We start from the raw sequence: 24,796 nt of genomic DNA on the forward strand, positions 1-24,796 counted from the left end.
TTAGAAGAGGAGGATGGTATAAGATGGTGGAATAGGACTCTCCAGCAATCATTCCCCTGCATAAACATCTATTTGAATAACTACCTGTGCATGAAAATACTTCACAAGAGCTAGAGAAACCAGATTAGAGATCACCGTACCTAGTTATAGCATAACAATAAGAAAAGACACATTGAAGAAGGTAGGAAGGACAGTTATACATTACCCATGTCACCTCTTCCCCAGCAATAGGCAGCACAGCATGGAGAGACATACCATACACTTGAGGGAAAGAAAGAGAAATAAGCCTAGGACTTTGCTTTGCACTCTAATACTGGGCTCACCACAGTAAAACCCAGCACTGGGAAGTCCTACACAGCCCGATGACAGGCTGATACCCACAGACATAGCCCCTAGACCTGTCCCAACACCAGATGGGAACACATAGCCCCTGCAAGATGGACTCAAGTTCTGGCCTGCATCACTGCTGGCCAACTACAGAGGCCTTGGACTCCAGATAATCCCTAGTGACAGGAAGGCCTCAGAAGGTGTGACTTTTGGGCATGCCCCAGTGCTGTACTAGCTTCAGTGGCCATGGGCTTTGGTTACACGTCAGCACTGCAGCAGCCTCAGCAACCATGAGATTCTAGCCCAGTGCTGTGACGGCTTTAGCAGCCATGGGACTTCAGCTTGGCATTGTGCTGGCTGTGACAGACCTGGGCTTAGAGGGCTCCCATGCACTGCAGTGTGTGCAGTAGTCACAGTCTTGGGGACCACACCCTGACAACCTGCCCAAAATCTCTAGATAGGCTTACTATTGAAGGACATTCCTAGACACAGCTAGACTGTGAACACTGGAATAAGTTTCTGCTTCATCAATGTGCAGACATTGACACATGACCAAAATGATCAAGAACAATTAGGGAAACATGACATCATCAGATGCACAAAATAAGGTGCCAGTGACTAGCCCTCAAGAGATGGAGCACTATGAACTTCCTGACAAAAAATTCAAAGTAGCCGTTTTAAGGAAGTTCAATGAACTTCAATAAAATGCATAGAAACAGTTAAATGAAATGAAGAAAAGAATAAGTGACCAGAATGATAAATTTAATAGAGAAATATTAAAAAATCAAATATTATAACTGAAAAATACAGTGAACAAAATGAAAAATATATCAACAGCAAAGTTGATTAAACAGAAGAAACAATCTGTGAACTTGAAGATATTTGAAAATATACAGCAAGGATTAAAAAGAAAAAATGAAAAAAGAATGAAGAAAGCTTACAGTATTTATGGGATAGCATCAAAACAGCAAATGTTTGAGTCATTGGCATTCAAGAGGGAGTAGAAGAAAGACAAAGGGGTAGAAAGCTTATTTAAAGAAATAATGGCAGAAAACTTTTCCAACCTGGAGAAAAATACAAATATCAAATTATAGGAATGCCAAAGGTCTCTAATCAGATTAAATCCAAATAAGGCTGTCTCAGGACATATTATAATCGAACTGTCAAAGATCAAAGACAAAGAGAGGATCCTGAAAGCAGCAAGAGAAAAGAAGCAAATAACATATAAGGGATTTCCAATATGCCCAGCAGCAGACTTCTCGGGAAAAAACTTACAGGCCAAGAGAGGGTGGGATGATATACTCGGTTCTGAAGGACAAAAACTACCAACCAAGAATACTGTACCCAGCAAAGCTGTCCTTCGGAAATGAAGGATAGATAAAGACTTTCCCAGACAAACAAAAGCTGAGGAAATTTATCACCACCAGACCTGTCTTACGAGAAATGCTAAAGGGAGTTCCTCAGGCTGAAAGAAAAGGGTGCCAATGAGTGATAAAAAAAATCTGAAAGTATAAAACTGAATGGTAAAAGTAAGTACACAGTCAAATTCAGAATACTCTAATACTGTAATGGTGGTGTATAAATCACTTACATCCTTAGTATTAATGTTAAAAGACAAACTGTTTAATAATAACTACAATCATTTGTTAAGGGATATGAAACATAAAAACGTAAATTGTGACATCAAACATTCAAAATGTGAAGGGGTAGTGAAGTTAAAGTGTAGACACTTTTTTTTCCCAATCAGAGTTAAGTTGTTGTTAGCTTAAAATAACTTGTTATAACTATAAGATGTTTTCTGTAAGACTCGTGGTAACCACAGAGCAAAATCTATAATATACACACTAAAAACAAAAGGCAAGGAATCAAAAATACTACCAGGGAAAACTACTTAACCAGAAAGAAATATGGTAAGAAAAGATGAAAAGATCTACCAGAAAATAATTTTAAAATGGTAGTAATAAGTGTGTACCTATCAATAATTACTTTGAATATAAATTGATCAAATTCTCCAATTAAAAGACATAAAGTGGCTTGAAAAACAAGACCCATCTATACACTGCCTATAAGAGGCTCACTTCACCTGTAAAGACACATATAGGCTGAAAGTGAATGGATGCAAAAAGATATTCTGTGCAAATGGAAACCAAAAGAGAACAGTAGTAACTATGCTTATATCAGAGAAAATAGACTTTAAGTCAAAAACTATAAAAAGAGAAAAAAAAGATCAGTATATAATGATAAAGGAGTCAGTTCAGCAAGCAGATATAACAGTTGTAAATATATGTATACCCAACATCAGAGTACATAAATATATAAAGCAAATATTAATAGAACTGAAGGGAGAAATAGATTGCAATACAGCAATATGAATAGTAAGGGACTTCAATACCCCACTTTCATTAATGGAGAGACAGAAAATCAGCAAAGAAACACTGGATTTAAACTGCATTCCAGACCAACTGAACCTAACAAACACATATAGAACATTCTGTCTAACAGTTTCAGAATACACAATTTTCTTAACTGCACATGGAACATTATTCAGGATACATTATATATTAGGCCACAAAACAAGTCTTAACAAATTTAAGAAGATTGAAATTATATTAAGTATCTTTTCAGCATAAAACTAGACATAAATAACAGGAGGAACATTGGGAAAATCGCAAATACATGGAAATTAAACAAATTGCTCCTGAACCACCAATGGGTCAATGAAAATATTAAAAGATAATTTATTAGTCCATTTTCTTGCTGCTGATAAAGACATACCTGAGACTGGGAAGAAAAAGATTTAATGGACTTACAGTTCCACATGGCTGGGGAAGCCTCATAATCATGGGGGAAGGCAAGGAGGAGCAAGTCATGTATATGGATGGCAGCAGGCAAAAAGAGCTTGTGCAGGGAAACTCCCCTTTTTAAAACCATCAAATCTTATGAGACTTACTCACTATCATGAGAACAACACGAGAAAGACCTGTCCTCATGATTCAGTTATCTCCCACTGGGCCCCTCCCACAACACATGGGAATCATGGGAGCAACAAGATGAGATTTGGGTAGGGTTGCAGGGCCAAACCAATCAGATAAATTAAACTGTTTCTTGAGAAAAATGAAAATAGAATTACAACATATCAAAACCTATATGATAAAGCAAAAGCAGTTTTAAGAGGGAATATTTTAGCAATAAATGCCTAATAAAAAAGGAAGAAATATATCATTTAAATAACCTAACATTGTACCTCAAGAAACTAGAACAAGAAAATAAACTAAACTCAAAATTAGTAGAAGACAATAATAAAGACTAGACCAGAAATAAACGAAATATAAACCAGGAAAACAATAAAAAGATCAACAAAACAAAGAGTTGGTTTTTTTAAAAGATAAATAGAATTGACAAACTGTTAGCTAGACTAGAAAAAAAGAGAGAAGAGTAAATAAATAAAAATCAGGATGAAAAAGGATGTATTACTGTGATACCACAGAAACACAAAGATCACAAGAGACTCCTATAAATAATTATACACCAACAAATTGGATAATCCAGAAAAAATGGATAAATGGCCACCTACAACCTATCAAGACTAAATTATGAAGAAATAGAAAATCTGAACATACCAACAATGAGTAAAGAGATTGAATCAGTAATCAGAAGTCTCCCATCAAAGAAAAGCAGAGAACCTGATGGTGTCACTAGTGAATTCTACCATACATTTAAAGAAGAACTAATACCTATTTTTCTCAAACTCCTCTAAAAGAATTTAAGAGGAGGGAATACTTCCAAACTCATTCTACAAGGCTAGCAGTACCCGATACCAAAAATCAGATAAGGATATAACAAGAAAGAAAACTACAGGCCGATATCCCCAGCAAACTTGAATACAGAAATATTCAACAAAAAATTAACAAACCAAATTCAACAGTGTATTAAAAAATCATTCACCATGATCAAGTAGGATTCATCCCTGGGATGCAAGGATGGTTCAACATACACAAATCAATAAATGTGATACCTCACATTAACAGAATGAAGGACAAATACTGTATGATCATCTCAACAAATGCAGAAAAGGCATTTGATGAAATTCAACATTCCTTCACCGTAAAAAGTCTCAACAAATTAGGCATAGAGGGAATGTACCTCAACATAATAAAGGCTGTATATGACAAACCCACAGCCAATATACTGAACAAGGAAAAGTTGAAAGCTTTTTTTCTAAGATCTGGAATGAAATAAGGATGTCCATTTTCCCTACTCTTATTAAACATTGCACTGGAAGTTCTAGCCAGAGAAATTAGGCAAGATAAAGAAATAAAAAGCTCTAAATTGGAAAGAAGAAGTGAAACTGTCCCTCTTTGCAGATGACATGATTTCATGTATAGAGAAGACCATAGATGCCACTAAAAAGCTGTTAGAACTGATTAAAAAAAAAATCAGTAAAGTTGCAGGATACAAAATTAACCTGCAAAATCAGTAGCATTTCTAGCAAACTGTCTGAAAAACAGTCAAGAAAACGATCTTGTGAATAATATATACAAAAATTGAAATACTGAGGAATACATTTAAGCAAAGAGGTGACAGATCTCTACACTGAAAAACTATAAAATATTTACGAAAGAAATTGAAGAAGACACAAATAAATGGAAAGATATCCAATATGCACAGATTAGAAAAAAGAATATTGTTAAAATGTCCATAATACCCAAAGCAATTTACAGATTCACTGCAATCCCTATCAATATACCAATGACATTCTTCACACAAATAGAAAAAAAAAATCCTAAAATTTGTATGGAACCACAAAAGGCCCCAAATAACCACAGCAATCTTGAACAAAAAGAACAAAGCTGGAGGCATCACACTACCTGACTTCAAAATACACTAAAAAGCTGTAGTAATGAAAACAGCATGGTAGTGGCATAAAAACAGACACATAGACCAGTGGAACAGAATAGAGAGTCCAAAAGTAAATCCACACATTTATAGCCAGTTGATTTTTGACATAAATGGTAAGAACACTCATTAGGGAAAGGATAGTGTATTCAATAACTATACCAGGAAAAAAAACTGGACATCCACATGCAGAAGAATGAAATTAAACTCTTATCTCTTATGATATACAAAAATCAACTCAAACTGGATTAAAGACTTAAATCTAAGACCGAAAACTATTAAATTACCAGAAGGAAACATAGGCAAAGAGTTCTATAACATTGATCTGGTCAATGATTTTTTTGTTTTTTTTTTCCGAGACAAGTCTTGCTCTGTCACCCAGGCTGGAGTACAGTGGCACGAACTCAGCTCACTGCAACCTCCGCCTCCTGGGTTCAAGCAATTCTCCTGCCTCAGCCTCCCGAGTAGCTGGGATTACAGGTGTGTACCACCACACCCGGCTAATTTTTGTATTTTTAGTAGAGATGGGGTTTCACCATGTTGGCCAGGCTGGTCTCGAACTCCTGACCTAAATTGATCCACCTGTCTTGGCCTCCCAAAGTGCTAGGATTACAGGCATGAGCCACCGTGCCCAGCCTCTGGTCAATGATTTTCTTTTGAATATAGTTTTTGGGATAAAGCACAGGCAACGAAAGGAAAAAGACAAATGGGATCCATCAAACTAAAAGTTTCTGCACATCAAAGGGAACAAACATTCAACAGAGTGAACAGACAAACTACAGAATGAGAGAAAATGTTTGCAAACTATATATCTGATAAGGGGCTAATATCCAAAATATATAAGGAACTAAAACAATTCAATAGTAAGAAAACAAATAGCACAATTAAAAAGTAGGCAAAAGATCTGAATAGACATTTCTCAAAAGAAGACATACAAATGGCCAACAGGAATATGAAAAAATGCTCGATAATATCACTAATCATCAGAGAAATGCAAATCAAAATTGCAATGAGATATCATCTTACCCCAGTTAGAATGGCTGTTATCAAAAAGGCAAAAGATAACAAGTGTTTGTGAGGATGTGGAGAAAAGGGAATTTTTATTTACTATTGGTGGGAATGTAAATTAGTATAGCCATTATAGAAAGCAGTATGGAGCTTTATCTAACAATTAATAGAACTACTATATGATCCAGCAATCCCACTAGTGGGCATATATCAAAAAGAAATGAAATCAGTACCTTGAAGAGATATCTGCACTCCCACGTTTATTGCAGCACTAGTCTCACTAGCCAAGATACGGCATCAACCTAAGAGTTCATCAACAGATGAACAGATAAAGAAAATGTGGTGCATATCTACAATGATATATTATTCAGCCATAATAAAAAGAAGGAAATCATGTCATTTGCAGCAACATGGATGAACCTGGAAGGCATTATGTTAAGTGAAATAAGCCTGGCACAGAAAGACAAATACTACATGGTCTCATTCACATGTGGAGTCTAAAAAAGTTGATCTCACAGCACTAGAGATTAGAATGGTGGTAACCAGAGGCTGGGTGGTTAGTGGGGAAGGGAGTTAGGGTAACGTTGGCTAAAGGATACGTAACTACAATTAGATAGGAATAAGTTCAAGAGAGCTATTGTACAGCATGCGAAGTATAGTTAATGATGATATATTGTATTATTGAAAAATGCTAACAGTAGATGTTAAGTGGGCCTAACATACTGATAACTATGGGAGGTAATGCATTTGTTAATTAGCTAGATTTAACCATTCCACAATGTATATATACTTTAAAACATCATGTTGTACACAATAAATATACACAATTTGATCTTTCAACTAACAAAAATTTTAAAGAAGCTTAAAAAACAAGATAAACTGATGATGAAGAGAGGGACAGATTGTTGGATAGATATATGATAAAGCCAGTATAGATTCTGCCAGGTGATGCACATACACATATTCACTCGAAAATTCTTTTACTTTTTTGTATGCTTGAATATTTTTATAATAAAGTGATGATGGAAAAATATGAACTACCAACAAAAGAAACTACCAGTTTGAAGACATAAATAACTACAAATCTCTACCCATAGTGAGTTTCTGGCATGTTCTGCTGTGCACCCACATACTGGGGGGTTTGCTACGATTGTTCTGCTCTTCACTCCATGGTTACTGTCAGCTCTTCTCTGCCCTGCTCAGTGTCCTATGGGGCCTGACCTCACCAGCTGTGTCACTTACTCCTTTGCCCCCTGGCTTCTTTGGGTTCAGCCAATGGGAGGCACCTAGAGGAGGTCAAAGGAGAGCAGGGGAGAGAATTTGTTTCTTTTCCTCCCTTCCCACCCCGCCACCCCAATTCCTCTCTCCTTTAGTACAGCTTCTCTGGCCACAGCTGTGTCTCTCTGCAACTACATACAGCCCCTGGCCCTCCATGGCTTCCAACTCTGGCTGGCTCCATGACATTACTCTCCAGTTGCACTCTTGGCCCTGGGTAGTAAAAATGTCTTATTGGTGCTGGTCTCTGGGTGCATCAGTGTCCCTAGCCATTCCTTAAAGCTGCTCACACCTCTGTAAGTAGTTTTCTAATTGAAATCTTTCTATGATTAAGTAAATTCCTCTTATTGCTGGGATCCTAATTGATACCTTTGGTACTACTGCTTTGTAATATATGCCTATTTATATTTTTCTCCTTAGGCATAAGCATAAGGTTTTGATTTGTGTTTAGTTTGCATTCAGAACTCTCTGAGAATTAGGTCTGATCTAGCTGAAGGATGCCTGCTGTAAATTCATGCAGTAACTGTAGTGTAAGAGAAACCATGATCTTTGAGGATGAGCTACCCCTGGGCCGAAATCTGACCAATTGGATAAGGGGATGTTAAGACTGACATAGGGATGGCTGTGTGGTGTTGAGATATGATTGCAGTGGTATCCAGGACTCAGTAGAAATTCTATGAATAAGTTCTAGAGATCCCTTATACAACCTCGTGCCTAGAGTCAACAACATTGTATTTTACACTTAATCTGTTCAGAGGGTAGATCTTCTTAGGTTCTTTTACCGCAAATATTTTTAAAAACTTAGTCCTGTTACACATATTATGCTAAGTTTTGATTAAAGTATGAACTAAATAAAGAGATAAGCTAAGCATCATATCTAGTGTTGCCAGATAAAATACAGGATGCCCAGCTGAATTTGAATTTCAGATAAATAACAGATAATTTTATTAAAAAAACATTGGATCAAACAAATAATTTTTAACGTAGAGCTATCCCAAATATTGCATGGGACATATTTATATGAAAAAAAATCATTGTTTATCTGAAGTTCAAATTTAACTGGACATTCTGTGTTTCTGTTTGCTAAATCTGGGAGCTCTAATCATATAATAATTATAGTAGTGTGTCATATTATGTTTTCTCAGTCTCAATGCCTCTTGTGCCTGATGGTAATAGCCATATGTCTTTTGTGGAGGTGGCACAGGGGGAAATTGAGCATGACATTTGGAAGAGGACTGATAGGTATTTGAATGTGGACTCTATCTTTACTAGCTAGGTGAAATGGGGCCAGAAAATTAACCTTCCACATGATTTACCACCTTCCCCCAATAAAATGGGTTTACTACACAAGACTTGCAGATTCTGTAAGATTGGCCAACAATAAATTGACTGTGCTTGATACACTGTAGCTGCTAAGGAAGATAAAGTTATTTTATTGTTCTACTTATTCTAATAAAAATAATTTAACTGGAAAAATAATTCTAAGAATCTAAAGGCTTCTGGACACAAATGAAATAAAGGGAAGATAATTCTTCATCTCTTGAGAGTCATCATGAACCCAAACTAACCTCATATTACTTTAGTGAGTTTTACCTAAAGGGAAAGATCACTGTAAGCTTGGAATCTTTCCCACTTCTGTTTAGGTTTAGCTTTTTACTGATTTTTATGGTCTCAATATGTTTTAGACTCTTCTGATTTCTTGGCTGTATCTTATACTTCCTATTTTACTGATTAGTAGAGTTGAAAATGATTATTAATCAAACTAAAAATTTGGAATTAGGTCACCACCATTGTCTTAGTTTGGATTTCCCAGAAACAGAACTTAAGACAAATATTTGAATGAAAATAGTTTATTTGAAAGGTGCAAACGAAACAAATAAGGGGAGGGGAAGTGAGACAAGGAGTCAATGAAGGTTTCTTATCAAGCAATTTACGTGTGGATGATTAGAACCTAAACTCATGGGAGAAACTCCCTCCAGAACATGGTATAGAACAAGCAGCTCAGTTATCCCACCTGAGGGGTGAAGTTGGGGTATTGTTATCAGTGCTGTCAGTCACTGGGGGGAGGGCTGTGGGAAGGTAGCTGTTAATTCCCTGGCACTTCAAGGCTTATAGGCAGAACAGTTTCTGTGTCTTCTGAGAAAACCCTCAGGCAAAAAGTTGCAGATCCTGGTAGCTGGAAATGGTGAAGCCCCAGAGGTTATGGCAAGCACTCACATTTTGGCTATACCCATAACTGCTAACTTTATTTAGAAACTTAAGACTGAATGCCATTTACCATTTTGATAGACAACAGTTCCTTCCTCCTACCAGGTTTATACACTGTATATATAGGAAGAAGGCAAAATATACTAGGAAACTCCAAATCCTGAATCCCAGTTCTCATTCCCAACCTGCATTGAGTTTTTTTGTGTTTGTTTTTGGTTTTTTTTTTTGGAGACAAGTTCTTCTGTCACCCAGGCCGGAGTTCAGTGGTGCATCAGGGCTCACTGCAGCCTCGGCCTCTCAGACTCAAATGATCCTCCCACCTCAGCCCCAGCCCCCTGAATAGCTGGGACTACAGGCATGTGCCACCACACCAGGCTAATTGTTTTTGAATTTTTAGCAGAGACGAGGTCTCATTATATTGCCCAGAGCTCAAGTGATCTGCCCACCTAGGCCTCCCAAAGTGCTGGGATTATAGGTGTTAGCCACTATGCCTGGCCTGGGATTTTCAGTGGGGAAGAAAAAAATTTACATCACAGTACAGTCTACAGCTTTTGATTGAATGGCCAGTTCTCCAATTGCAGATATTCTGGAAGGGCTTAGGATTTGGATCCAAGAACCACCTCCAACAATTACTGGACGGGGAAGGGCGAAAAGCTTTATTCATTTGTGCTGAGAAGAAGACCGGTAGGAATTAGTCTTCATGGCTTATGGTTATACCCTGTTGTTATAATTTGCTTCCAGATCATTCATTGTTATAATGGGGAAGAATCCACATTTACATATAAAGGCATGCATTGTGCCTTTACATAACAATGATGATAATTAACATTTATATAGTGCCTGCTGTGTGCCAGGCACTGGTAGTAACAGCATAGCCTCCTAAGGCTGGCATGGTACAATCTTAGAATTTTAGCACTAGAAGGGACTTTGGGGGTAACTGTCCAACCCTGCCTGGTCTAGAGCAGACAGGTCACTTGTCTGAGGTCATGCAGCTAGTTAGTGGTAGAATCGGGATGAAGACCCAAGTCTTCTGACCCCTGGTCTACAGCTGTCTCTGCTAGATCCACCACCTCTCTGACTCCATGGGGTAGTAGTAGAAGAAACATGTATGTAGTGGAGCTTCTGTTTTCATTAAGTAGTTCTTGTCTTTTGAATTTAGTCTTTGCTTCTACATTTAGAGGCAATGAACCCTCAGCCCAGGTTTGTAAGATGGTTCCATGCCTGGAGAAACGAATGACCTGTGGAGGGGTTGTCCCTGCTCTCTAGTCACAGCCAAACCTACCTTCTCAGCTCTTCATTAGCTCCAAACTATAGGGTCTGTGGGAGGCACCAGCTTGTAGGCCACAGAAACCTGCAGGTAGAAAGGCAGGGGTGTCAGTGTAGAGGTGAAGACAGTGCATTTGTACAAGGTCAAAACTCCTGTCTGGAATGAAAAGTGAGGCACTACTGAAGGGGAGATAGAGGAGAAATTTGTGTCATAGGACAGTGTCAGTGGCTTAGTTAATCACTTGGCTTGCCTCTCATTGTTGGGGATAACCTTAGGAATTAATCTACTGTGGCAAGTTCCAGAACACTTTTTTAAAACACAGTTACAGTCATACCTCATAATAGAGCTCTGCCTTGTATAGAATGGATCCTTTAGAGCCAGGGTTAACAGACTTTTTTTTTGTAACAGGTCAGACAATACATATTTTATTCACTTTTATTTCTATTTATGGGGTCTTTCTTGGAACTACTCAGCTCCACCACTGTAGAGCAAAAGCAGCCACAGACTATATGTAAATAAATGTGCATGATTGCTTTTCAATAAAACTTTATTTATGGATACAAGGTGAGGGCCAAATGTGGTCCATGGGCTGTGGTTTGCTGAACCCTGCTTTCGAGTGCTGGAACCCTGAGCCTTCAGATAGGGAACTCCAGCAGGCCTGCTGCTTTCTTTTGTTTGCCTGCTCTGTGGTCTCCTCATTCATCACTGACATTGTGAACATTCTCTTTTCCTGCTGACATTCTCTTGTTTCCTGGCAAATAGCTTGATTCAGGTCTTAAGCGCCAGCAAAGACTGGGTTGTTGTAGTGGTTGAAATGTATGCTGCCACTAGAGAAAGTGCAGTGGAGTTAGCTTCAGTAGTTGCTGGAGTCACTCTAATTGTAAATAATCTTGAGAAGATAAAGACATCACCAAATAAACTCTCCATTTTGATGTAGATAATAGGCAATAATAACTATATATATTCAAAATACATAAACATAGAAAGCTTTATAGACCTGATCCATGCCCCATTCTGCTTATATTTTAAAGTAGTGACAATAGCTCTGTTATAAAGAAAAAAAAAGACTCAATTGTTATCAAGAGCAACTATTTTCATATAATTACAGTAGAAACTCTCTTGTCCAGTCCAATTTGGATTTGTTAGTTGATTGTAGAAGTTAAGGGGATGATTTTCACGTAGATTTTATTATATATTTTTTCACTTCAAAATAGCAATGGGAACTTTTTTAAAAAAATGAAAGCCCACCAGTTGGAGTTCTTGGTAATCCTTCAAGCACAAACTGCAGCCCCAGTGCATGATCAAAGTGCAGAATGCTTCTAGATTTCCCCATCTTTTAGAATTGGAGCAATTGTTTTTCAGAATGACCTTTATGGAGTTACTCTAAAGCAATCACCTTAGTTTTTACAGAAACTTTTTCTTATTGTACTTGTATTTCATTCATTTACAAAATAAAAAATCATGTGATCAAAACAGTGACCAGGACTATCACAATGGCCTCATGGTAACTGTGCACTCTACACACACTCCACGTTAGCAGGGAGGGTGGAAGTTGGTGGGGGAGGTGATGCACCAGGGCCATACAGAGAGTGCATCTCCAGCCAGCCCAAGCTACCTTCAGGGTCAGTGTTATATATTTGACAGAGGGAATGGAGGCCATTGGTCTACTCAGGAAGTAACTTAGTGTATTAGTCCATTCTCACACTGCTATAAAGAACTGCCAGAGACTAAGTAATTTACAAAGAAAAGAGGTTTAATTGACTCACAGTTCTGCAAGGCTGGGGAGGCCTCAGGAAACACAATCATGGCAGAAGGCGAAGCAGGCACCTGCTTCACAAGGCAGCAGGAGAGAGAAGAGAAAGTGAAGGGGGAAGAGCCCATTATAAAATCATCAGATCTCTTGGGGACTCACTCATTATCACCAGAACAGCATGGGGGGACCTGCCCCCATGATCCACTCACCTCCCTCCCACAACTTGTGGGAATTACAATTCGAGATGAGATTTGGATGGGGACACAGAGCCAAACCATACCACTTAGGTAGACTTTCTTTTGCTCACCATGATTTAGTTCCAACTGCTGAAATTCTTTCCAGCGAATGACCCTCCAGTCATCGCTAAAGCCTGAATCTTCTGTAATGACACACATACGTAAAAATTAGAGTAATCAATAAACTCAGCATTTCGAAAAAAAAGTAAACATTTGTATAGCTTAATTATATGCCAGCTACATTTCAAGCACTTAGAAACAAGAACACTTTTATTCATCTTAACATCCTTTTGAAACAGGTATTCCGCATGATCATCTTGCAGTGCTCAAGTTTCTTGACTGAGCCAGAAAGAGGTTAAGTAACAGTCAGGGTTAGAACCAAGGCAGGCTGGGCTGGAGTCTTTTTCTTGGCTGCATCTCATTTCTGCTTTTCCAGGCTGAAGTTGCTCTACAGAAGGAGGGTTGGAGACGTGACCCAAGTGAATACTCTGACACACAAATCTTTTACATCTTATAGTCGATTCCAATGAGCACACATGATAGGTTCTCAGCAAAATGTATCAGGAGGTATCAGCCTAGGGGAAGTAAGAGGTGAGCACACCTTCCCAAGTTATCCAGCTCCTCAAGGAAAAAAATGCTTGACTTAGTGGCCATGGTAGACTCCCTGCCAGGAATGAGGTTTTGTCAGGGCGTGGAAAGCCCTAGGTAGGAGTTTACCAAGCCTATATCATCCTTAGCCATGTCACCTTGAAACTCCAGTAAACTTACCTTTTGTAGATATATTGCCATTAGGAAGCTATATCTCTGGATTGAATATCTGAGTTTGGGATACTTTGCCATCAGCACCATCTTGCTACAGTTTACACAGATTATAAAATAGTGAGTAGACATCACCCTGAATAGCAACTTTGCGCCTATGAGATAGTGACCAATGTGTGAATATACGCAGGCAGTCATGTCCAATCTAAACAGACCGAGAGGGGATTGAACACAGCAGGCCTGGCCAGAGCCTACCACAGGGCCCTGACAAAATAAAGTACTTGATTGATATATTAAATGGTATTCATCAACTTCAGACAAGAGAGTCTACGAGGGCAATGATAGAAATACAGGAAATTGACAGATTATGGTAACAATAGCTTTGTATTTGTATGGCACTTTGGTTTACAAAATTCTTGTCTCCCAGGATCGCTATTGCTAACAATGTGATTAGTCCTAGGTAATAGATCTTGAAGTCAGGTAGATATACTTTGCAATCCTTCCTCCTAGATTTGTGACCTTGGTCAGTTTCCATAATCTTTCTGAGCTTCAGTTTTTTTCTTTCATGTGTAAAATGGGGATAAATCATTTACCTTTTGGGGTTTTATGGTTTATGGCATATAATGCTACTATGAGTTAAGGCGTGTATGTGCCTAGCACAGAGCCTAGTTGGCAGTAGGTTCAATGCAGACCTCCTTTTTTTTGTTTGTTTTTGAGATGAAGTCTCGCTCTGTTGCCCAACCTGGAGGGCAGTGGCACAATCTTGGCTCACTGCAACCTCTGCCTCCTGGACTCAAGCAGTCCTTCTGCCTCAGCCTCCTGAGTAGCTGGGACCACAGGTGTGCACCACCATGCCTAGCTAATTTTTTTTTTTTTTGTACAGATGGGGCTTCCCCATGTTGCTCAGGCTGGTCTCAAACTCCTGGCCTCAAGTGATCTGCCCACCTCGGCCTCCCAAAGTGCTGGGATTACAGGTGTGAGCCACTGCACCTGGCCAAGACAAGCCTATTTCTATTTAATGACTGGTAAGGCAGAGGCATCATCTAGTTGGAATGAACTCCCAACCAGTCAGAAGGAAATTGATCTATGTTGTAAGCTGAGATATGGAAATGAATATCTTTTATGCCCTAAGTGGGGGCAATGACAAATCAATGTGATTTTGCTAATCAGTCATTAATGTTTACATATCCCTGTATTCATTTAGCAATTGTTTATTTAAGTACCATATGCCAGGTATTGTGCTAACTTCTGGGAACACAGTGAGTGAGAAATATAATAATTTCTCTAAAACTCATTAACGCTTTGGAAAATTCCAAAGATATAATGATTCCTGTTGGAAATAGAAATTACTTAGTTTGTAATTTAACTATATTAGATTTAAATCATCTGATTACAGATTACAGAACTAATTATAAAGCTGAAAGGTACATTATGAACTGCTTTTTCAGTGTAATTTCTTAATATAGATTTTTATTAATATAGTTTTATATAAATGAAAATTCACTGCACAGGTTAGATGGTCTGCAGATTTAAGAAAACTGTTAAAGATAAAAGGGCTTAAATATGTGGTAAGGCTGTTTTATTGTATTATCCAATTTTCATGACATCTTCTAGCACTTTCAATATAATTAGTAAAATAGCTGTAACTTTTGGGGTTATGAAAGAAAGATGGTCAGTTTCAAAACTGGAAAGTGGAAAAAACATATTGTCGGGAAAGATAGGGTCTCCACTGTGATATAATCTATTATGCATATTATTATTCTAGCCATCCGATCAAATAGAAGGCCCTCCTTTCACAATTGTACTTTACCTAGAAAAGCTAAATGATTTCATAAAACTTTGTAATAGTGAATAGTTTGACTGAATAGTTCACATTTAAGATTTGAGAGTGAAGTTTTGAGTCCTAACGCTTTGGTTCACAAGCTGAGAAAATATAGGGCTCTTACCAATTATTGGAGAGAAGTGGTATTGTTCAGTTACATAATGGAGCTTAGGACAGCCTAAATGCTAATTTTCTTGTGGTAAAAGACTCTCAGACTATAAGAAAGGAGAAGATTACAAACATTTGTTTTTTCTTTAACAAGTTACATATTTCAGTTGTCTAGACAATATTAAATTAACCAAATTGTTGAGCAACTGCTCCTCTGGCTCTGTAGACCAGACGTGTGTTGTCTCTTCAATATTGGGGTGGTTTTGAGTGGTAGGGAAAGCACTGTGTTATAAGGTAGAAGCCCCAAGTAGAAGCTACCCCACCTTTATGTCCTATAACTGGGTCTGTGATCACCACATGCTTTTATGAGGGTAACCTTAGAGAAGCCCTTTGTGGCTCATCTCCTTATTAATCCCCCCATTCCTGCCCTTATGGGGGAGTGGGAATAGGAAGGCTTCGTTTGGTTGTACGAAGCAGAACCTCTTTAAACTCAGGTCTCATAGCAAACCAGCCTCCCTGACACCCCTCTTCCTCTACTCTTGCCTCTTTCTTTTATGATACCATCTTCCTTTCAGTTTGCTAAGCTTGTGTCCTGGAGTCATCTTTAATTCCTTTCCTCTCCTTCTCTACCTGCTGATTCTTCTTCCTTGGCAATTACTCTTTCTTTTTCCCCCCACACATTTCAGTTTCCAGGTCTTATTTCAGATTGTTTTTACTTGAAACCTGTAATAGACTCCTAACTAACTTACTTTCAGTCTTTCTGATTCATACCCATCTGTATTAGTCGGAGTAAGCTATATTATGCTGCAGCAACAAGCAGCCACAAACCTCAATGGCTTGAAACAAATGTTACTTGTGGTTCATGCTACACTGCCATGGTAGATTATAAGAGACTGATCTCTGAAGCATCTTTACTGAGTGACCCAAGCTCCACTACTTAGAATTTTGTCAGTTTCTGATAGAGGAGGAAAGTGGACAGAAGGATTTCACACTGACAAATGTTCTGTCCAAGAAATGACACACTAACTTCCACTCACAACCACTGGGCAAAACGAGTCACATGGCAGAAACACGTAAACCTCTCATGGGCTTGGAACACATGGAGAAATGGATATCGGATATCCCACACTGAAGGCAAGAATTCTATAATGAAGACTAGGGATACACAAGGAAGGCCAGGGTCCTATATTCAAGACCAAGTTTCTCCAAAGAAGGCCAGGGTCCTCTAAGGAAGGCCACGGTAGTCTCCTCAAAGCACTCCATTACTTAAAGTCTTTTGGCAGTTCCCGCTATCAAACAGCCCAGAATGTAAGGATCTCTAACATTTATTGAATAGCCAATATTTGTGAAGCACTTACTGTGTCAGGCACTTCGCTAGATTCTTTATATCCATTATCTTATCTCACAACAGTTTTTCAGGTGGACATTATTATCCACATTTGAGAGATGAGCAAACTCAGCATTAAAGAGTGTCTTAGTAGGCCGGGCGTGGTGGCTCACGCCTGTAATCCCAGCACTTTGGGAGGCCGAGGCGGGTGGATCATGAGGTCAGGAGATCAAGACCATCCTGGCTAACATGGTGAAACCCCGTCTCTACTAAAAATACAAAAAAATTAGCCGTGCGTGGTGGCGGGCGCCTGTAGTCCCAGCTACTCGGGAGGCTGAGGCAGGAGAATGGCATGAACCCAGGAGGCAGAGCTTGCAGTGAGCCAAGATCGCGCCACTGCACTCCAGTCTGGGCGACAGAGCGAGACCCTGTCTCAAAAAAAAAAAAAAAAAAAAAAAAAAAAAGTGTCTTAGTTTGGGTTTTTCCAAAATCAGACCACAGAGATGAAGACTTGGGTGCCAGGAAGCCCAAGGAAGGGTCGGGGTAGAGGGTCAGTAACGTGATGAGTGAGTCACCGCTGTGAGCAGTTGGGGCTCAGCACAGCTGCAGACCCTCTGAGAGCCTGTAGAACACAGCTCCGCACTGTGGGCTAAGGAGCTGGACTAGTTTTCCACCGATTCCTATCCCTCCTTGGTTGAGACTTGTTCTTGATAATGTTAACTCCCCAGCAAGTCCACCTGCCCTGCCACAAGCCAAGCACAAGCTGTCAGCCAGGATATACCCATAGGCAGAGGCGAGGAAGCTGTCAGTTTTCTGGAACTGTGCCGATAACTCCGAGGGGATATGAGCATTGACAGCATCTGTTACAGAACAGTGCAGTGGGCAAGATTTAAACCCAGTCTTGTTCCAAAACCCACTATCTGTTCACCCTGACCTCTTACTACTTGCTACTACTGGAGACAGCTCTGTGCTCTAACCAAAAAAAAAAAAAAAAAAAAATGGATTACTGACCTCTCTCCAAACCATCTTGTCCTTTTCCTTCTCAATCCCTTTGTTCATGCCATTTCTTCTTCCACTTGGAGTCCCCTTTGCCTCTGGCCTCCAATTCAAATTCCGTCTGTGCTCTGCCCAGCTCAGTTGCTTTCTCCATGAAGGAAGCCCTTTTTGCCCTCTGGGATGCTGCCTCTCTCCTTTAAAACCCTACAGGGGTTGGCCGGGGGCGGTGGCTCACGCCTGTAATCCCAGCACTTTGGGAGGCCGAGGCGGGCGGGTCACGAGGTCAGGAGATCAAGACCATGCTGGCTAACGCGGTGAAACCCCGTCTCTACTAAAAATACTTAAAAACTTAGCCGGGCGTGGTGGCGGCAGTCGCCTGTAATCCCAGCTACTCGGGGAGGCTGAGGCAGGAGAATAGCGTGAACCCGGGAGGCGGAGCTTGCAGTGAGCCGAGATAGCGCCACTGCACTTCAGCCTGACAGAGCGAGACTCCGTCTCCAAAAAAAAAAAAATCAAACAAAACCCTACAGGGGTCAGTTATGCTCCTGCCACACTCACTCTGTGGTGTCTCGCATAGCAGGGATACACTTAGAGATCTTTTTCTGGGCCGGGCGCGGTGGCTCACGCTTGTAATCCCAGCACTTTGGGAGGCCGAGGCGGGCGGATCACAAGGTCAGGAGATCGAGACCACAGTGAAACCCCGTCTCTACTAAAAAATACAAAAAATTAGCCGGGCGTGGTGGCGGGCGCCTGTAGTCCCAGCTACTCGGAGACGCTGAGGCAGGAGAATGGCGTGAACCCGGGAGGCGGAGCTTGTAGTGAGCCGAGATTGCGCCACTGCACTCCAGCCTGGGCGACAGAGCGAGACTCCGTCTCAAAAAAAAAAAAAAAAAAAAAAAAAAAGAGATCTTTTTCTGGATTAGACTGTAGACTCCTTGGGGGCATAGACTGTATTTTATTAAGTTGCTTCAAATATTTGGTGGAATAAGGCAGGCAAATATGACTGTAAATGTGCACACAATATCCATATGTGTATTCATTTCATTTTCGGCCCATGTTGGCTGACCTTCCCAAAGGTCACACTGAAGTCTGGATTTGGGGAGAAGGTTTTCTGTTTCTCTGCTTCCTGCACCACTACCAGCTTCTCTACTCACCCAACCTCTGGCATCTGTGTGGCCACTTGCAGTTTCCACTCCTGAGTAGGAACAGAAGAGGGAGCTGACTAATGAGGGCAGGGTGGTTTCCAGCAATTTGCAGCAGGTTCCTCTCCACGTGTCTCCACGTGTCATATCTGGAAATGTGTACCTGTCATTATTCCCATTAGAAATAGAAGTGGAATGAAAATGGTTTGCTCAGTTCTGTTGACATGACAAAGAGAATGCAATTAACCTTAAGGAAAGTTGCCCAGAAACCTGACACTCTCAGCCATATGCCAAGGATTGCTAATGATTAGGAGGCGACAAAAACCTTTGGCTTTGTTTGGTTCAGGGCTAGAAAAAGGAAGCGACTCTTCAGGGCTGTCACCTGGTATTCAGAGTTGCACTTTTCATAGTCTAAGAAAAATGGCATGGAACGAAGAGGGAAATTCCACCTGGCTCTTCCTCGCTTACATGTTTCTGAAGAATGGCTTTTAGATTTCTATCGCACTGCAGAGCTCTACGGCAAGAAGTAACAACACAATCAATGGCCCCAGCCTCGTCCATGGAGTCACTTTCTGGGTTTTGCAGCCTGTGAAGTTTTCTAACATGGTAACCCCAACCCCTGCTTGTTAATGTTGACCTTCAGTTTGAAATGCTGAGCCCAAGACAGGAACTTCTGGCCACAGATGGTGATTCACTCTAACCAAATATAAGTGGCCTTTCTCATTCCCCCCGAGATGCGCAGAAACAGAATATTCCTAATCAAATCCTTAACAATATCTTATCACATTACTTGCTTCAACAATTTCCTGCACAGCACATTTATAAGTTAATTATGCAGTAGACAAAAAAGAAAGCATTTTCTTTCATCTGTGTTAAACGAGTTGCCTTCTGATTTCATTGTCCACCCCTTTGTTCTTACATGGCTAAGAGTTTGTTTGAGGAATGGCTTTGTCGTGTTTCATGTGTTTGTCACCGTTGCTTAAATGAAAAGTTTAAAAGGAAAACATTGAAAAAGTTGGCTGCCCAGTGGCGGTCTCTTGCAAGTACAGGTAACCTAAAAGTTTGCTTTCATCTTCCAGGTTTTGAAATCATCCCATTTATTAATCACATGTGTTCCCCAGTTCGCTGCTGAATGCTAACTGAACACCCAGGTCTTGAGTTGGTATTATTCTTGCATCAAAATTGCACAACTATTCCAGGTATACCAAAGGGATAGTACCCACCTATACACATAATAGGCAATTTAAGTATACGATGAAAAAGTATGTGTTCCTTTCATGAAAATTTTGTATAAATAGGTCTAAGAAGATGGTCAGGGCTGGGGGTTGGGTGGCATGTGTGATTAATCAAGGAGAACTTTCTGGAGGAGTTAAATTCTGTGCCAATGTTGGAAGGAAAAGACAGCATAAAGAGTCATGTGAACAACTATAATTATTACACTAGATGAGGTAAGTCAGAGTTTCTATGGGGAACCATTAATCATCACAAAAAATATCCTGCTCTGTCTATTTTCTTCCCCATGGAACATAAAACAGAGTTATCCTGGTGAAAAGCAGCTTCACTGGAAATGTCTTTTCCTGTTTTCTGTTTGTTTGTTTTTAGGTTGCAGCTTTTATTTCTGCCATTGAGACTCTGACTCCATATGTTTTTCATTTCCACTTGGAGGAGTTTGAAATGCTATTGCCTGAGAACTTCTAGTCTAAATGAGGCTTTTTACTTTTAACCTTTTAATTCTGGTGCTTCAAACTATGAAGACCCTTGACTTTCTAATCTGGGCTGTATAGCAGTTGTTTTTGTATGAAAGAACATAGGATTTGAATCAGAAAACATGGGTTTGAGTTCCAGTTCCTATGCCAGTCTCAGCTGTGTCATCAAGATGGAATCTTCAGCCTTTCTGAACTTTGGTTTTCTTGTTTGTAAAAGAAGTTAAATCAGGATAACAATACTTAGTGCCCACAGAATTACAGTGAGGGTTAAATTTAGTCATGTGCATTGTATAAATTTTAAGTGGCTTTAAAACAATGATCAATGCTATTATTGTACTGGCATAGTATGGAGACTTGGCTGCCAAGAATTCCTCCTTTAAGGCCTTCTTCCATTCCTGAAATACTTTAATCATAAACAGTTATCCACACACACAAAAAGTGAAAACATATTTTTTCCTTAGCTGTTTTCCTTTACGAGTTCCCCAAAGTATATGGTTCTTCAAGATACAAATGGTGGAGTTGCAGGTTTTATAGGGTTCTATATAGGGTTATATATTGCATTATATAAAAATTATGCAATAATTCAACATTACTCTTGAAAATCTTTATTATGATTTTTCATATAGCGTATGTGATTTGGTGTCTACACATATGACTTTCATGTTGGGAGCCTGGAAGCCATTTGTAGGAAAAATATGTGTCTTTAAACACCAAAATGTCACTCGGTTTGAATGTCACACTGGGAGATGCACATAGGAATTAAGACCTATTAAGGAACAGTAAATTCAGGACTCCTGGCTCATACTCACTCCAGGTGCTCACTCATTAAGCACCCTTTATATTACTGTTTCTTTCTTTTTAGAATTACTGTATTAACCAGCTATTGCTTTATGGAAAACCACACCAAAACTCAATGATTTGTAAGAGCTATCATCTGTTCTCACTCATGTCTCTGCAGATTGGCGGGGGTCAGGCTGATCTAGGCTGGACTCTGCTAGGCAGTAGTGTTTCAAGCTGCAGGTTCTCATGGGCTTGGACTCCTTGCTATAGGTTAAACTCGGGTCTATTCCACATATGTATATTCTGGGACCCAGGCCAAGGGGGCAGCAGTTTCTCATGGCAATGACAGAAGCACAAGAGGGAAGCCCAAGTGCGCAAGAACACTTCAAGCATCAAACCCGCTAACATCTCATTGGTCAAATCAAGTAATATCTTTAAATTTAAACATAAGGAGTGGGGACATATATATACCTTGCTTACTATGAAGCCAAAGCAAATAATATGGCCATCCCCAGTGTGAAAGGGGCTAAGAAGTATGCTCCTTCCATGTTGGGACAGGAGATTAAATGCTTTTTATCAGTAATCTAACCTACCCCTATAGCCAAGTGCATATAGTTGAGTTTCTGTAAGTAAAAACACAGGTGTTGTATAATTTTACAGCGTAAGCATAGAAGGTCCAATACCCATCTCCAATGCTGAAATGACATTGAAGATGATGGTCACAGGGTGATACTCCCATACAGCATCATTTTTCATTGTTAAAAAAAAAATCAGAAAGGCTATAGGTTTTACAGGTTTACCTTGGTTCTAGCTATAAATTTACCATTCATCTCCCTTTCCAGAAAGTATATAATAATTTGAATCCAAATGATATTAATTAAGATTTAACTTAAAATCTACCTTGATTTATTTTAAAAAGCAACTCATTCTTTTTTTTGGCGGGGGGGACAATGTTTTGCTCTTGTTGCCCAGGCTGGAGCGCAATGGCGCAATCTCGGCTCACCACAACCTCTGCCTCCTGGGTTCAAGCAATTCTCCCACCTCAGCCTCCCGGGTAGCTGGGATTACAGGCATACGTGCCTCGAGGCCCAGCTAATTTTGTATTTTTAGTAGAGACGGGGTTTCTCCATGTTGGTCAGGCTGGTCTCGAACTCCTGACCTCAGGTGATCTACCCACCTCGGCCTCCTAAAGTGCTGGGATTACAGGCATGGGATCACTGCGCCTGGCCGCAACTCATTCTTAAACTTTGGTACTTTTGGTACAAGTAGTAATAACATGCTTGTAATGAAGCTCACGCTGATGGCAACACATCATGGCTAAGAAGCACAGCTAGATCCTGCTAACCACTGTATCTGAACAACTGACTATAATACAAAGTTTATTGAATATTGCAGTGACCAGGGCTTTTTAATTCACTTTTTATCAGTTTGACTTGGAAAGGAAAGCATATTTGCAGTAGTCATCAAGACAGAGAGAGGTTGTTTGAATAAATGGATGTTTTTACATAATATATTTGAAAAAGTTTTTAAAAATATGGCTTGTGAATAAAGTTTAGATTGAAAAACTGCTGAATAGGGAATGACCAAACAGAACACCCCTTTTCCTTGCTCCAGATGTAGGTTAGAAGAGTCTCATTATTTCATTATTTTACTACATGGGAAAGTCTAGAATATAATTGATTAAAAATAGAAACGTGGCTTACTTTTAAAATTTTAAACTAGAATGGATAGATAGATCTTGATGTGAAATTTACCCCTTTTAACTTCCCCTATCCTTAAAATATACCAAACAATAAAGTAAGATTATGGTTATTAGGCAACTAGTAAAACCTCTCTTCCTTCCACACTTGTGGTAGGAAAAAATGCTTGTGTAAAGCAGAACGTATTTCATGTTTAAGCAAACCTCCTTTTTCAGCTGATAGTGGGTTAAAAGACCTTAACTCTGTATTGTGAAGGCAAATATCACAGTGTAAGCAGTACAATTTGCAATCCTGAAATGTGGGGGAGTACTTGTTATATAGTTAGGATTAGTGCTATTTAAATTGCAAAACACAATCAGAGACAAGCCTCAAAATAATTGTGAAGCACTTTGGTGGTTGGGTGGGGGACGGGTTGCCATGTCTGTTGATTCCTGGTTACACCAACTCTGCTGGCTAGGAAACGTTTTAGAAATGTTGTGGATGTTCAACATGGGGATTTGGGGTGGGGGTAAGAAATGATGTATAGGAAAAAGAAAAAGAAAAGGAAAATAGGGTCCATAGGGTATTGATGGGTTCAGGTTAGGAAGAAGAGTGGTCTCCATCCAGTCTCTTTGTGGGGGGAGCCAAGGCGGAAAGAAAGTCTTCTGACTTTTATTGCTGTTAACTATTCTAAACCAAGCTAAAGAGTTGTTCTATAGCAGGTGAGCATTCATCTGATGATGATGATGGTGATGATGATAGAATCAACTTACTGAATATGCAGCCCCATAAGTTGAATAGTCTGGATTCTCACGGAAGCCAGTTTGACTCTGAAGTCCATGCTGTTTCATCTAAATTCAGCTGCTTCACAGTATACTCAGCTGCCTCTCACTTAAAGAGAAGGGGCATTTTCTTTACAGTAGAATTCCAACTAATAAACATCAAAGGAATAAGGGAAATAGAAAACCACCATTAGGCAAACACTGCAATAATCACTGGGGCAGGCAAGATCTACCAATGGATGCCAACATTAGTGGGCAAAAGTTTGAAAGAAATAGGATAATTCATAATACCAAAGTAGTCTGCACCCAAATATATTTATTAATTATAAAATACAATTTTTATAATTATATTTGTAATATATGTTTTTACATACATATGTATGTATTTTTGTAATTATGTATGCAAATATAATTTTCCACTTGCCAGTGGAGTGGGCAGACATCACTTTATTCCAGTGACTAGGGTTAACATCGCCAGTAATAAGACATATTGACATTGTGTACCCCTTGATATAATTTACTGAGAAGGGCATGGCATTTCTGTGATATTCCTGCGCAAAATTTATAACCACAATCTATTTGTGAAAAAAAATTACAAACCCAAATTGAGGGATATTTTACAAAACAACCGACCAGTACTCTTCTAAAAAAAAAAAAAAAGTGTGAAAGTCATGACAGACAAGGAAAAATTTAGGAATTATTACAGATCGGGGGAGATTAAGAAT

The 24,796-nt window shown here is 39.4% G+C and overlaps 1 protein-coding gene and 1 long non-coding RNA gene across 4 annotated transcripts in view; one reads left to right on the forward strand and one right to left on the reverse strand.

The window, feature by feature from the left end:
* Positions 1-24,796, forward strand: part of EGFLAM (EGF like, fibronectin type III and laminin G domains) — a 199,900-nt gene that overhangs the window by 13,595 nt on the left and 161,509 nt on the right. The gene's annotated exons all lie outside the window — the stretch shown is intronic.
* Positions 9,346-18,385, reverse strand: LOC105738700. The gene is made up of 4 exons (XR_001114547.2): positions 17,998-18,385; positions 12,748-13,418; positions 10,997-11,160; positions 9,346-9,682 (listed from the first exon to the last, which is right to left on the reverse strand). It is a non-coding gene; the product is annotated as an uncharacterized LOC105738700 (long non-coding RNA).

This window comes from Nomascus leucogenys, chromosome 6 (genome assembly GCF_006542625.1).
Source record: "Nomascus leucogenys isolate Asia chromosome 6, Asia_NLE_v1, whole genome shotgun sequence".
NCBI lineage: Eukaryota > Metazoa > Chordata > Mammalia > Primates > Hylobatidae > Nomascus > Nomascus leucogenys.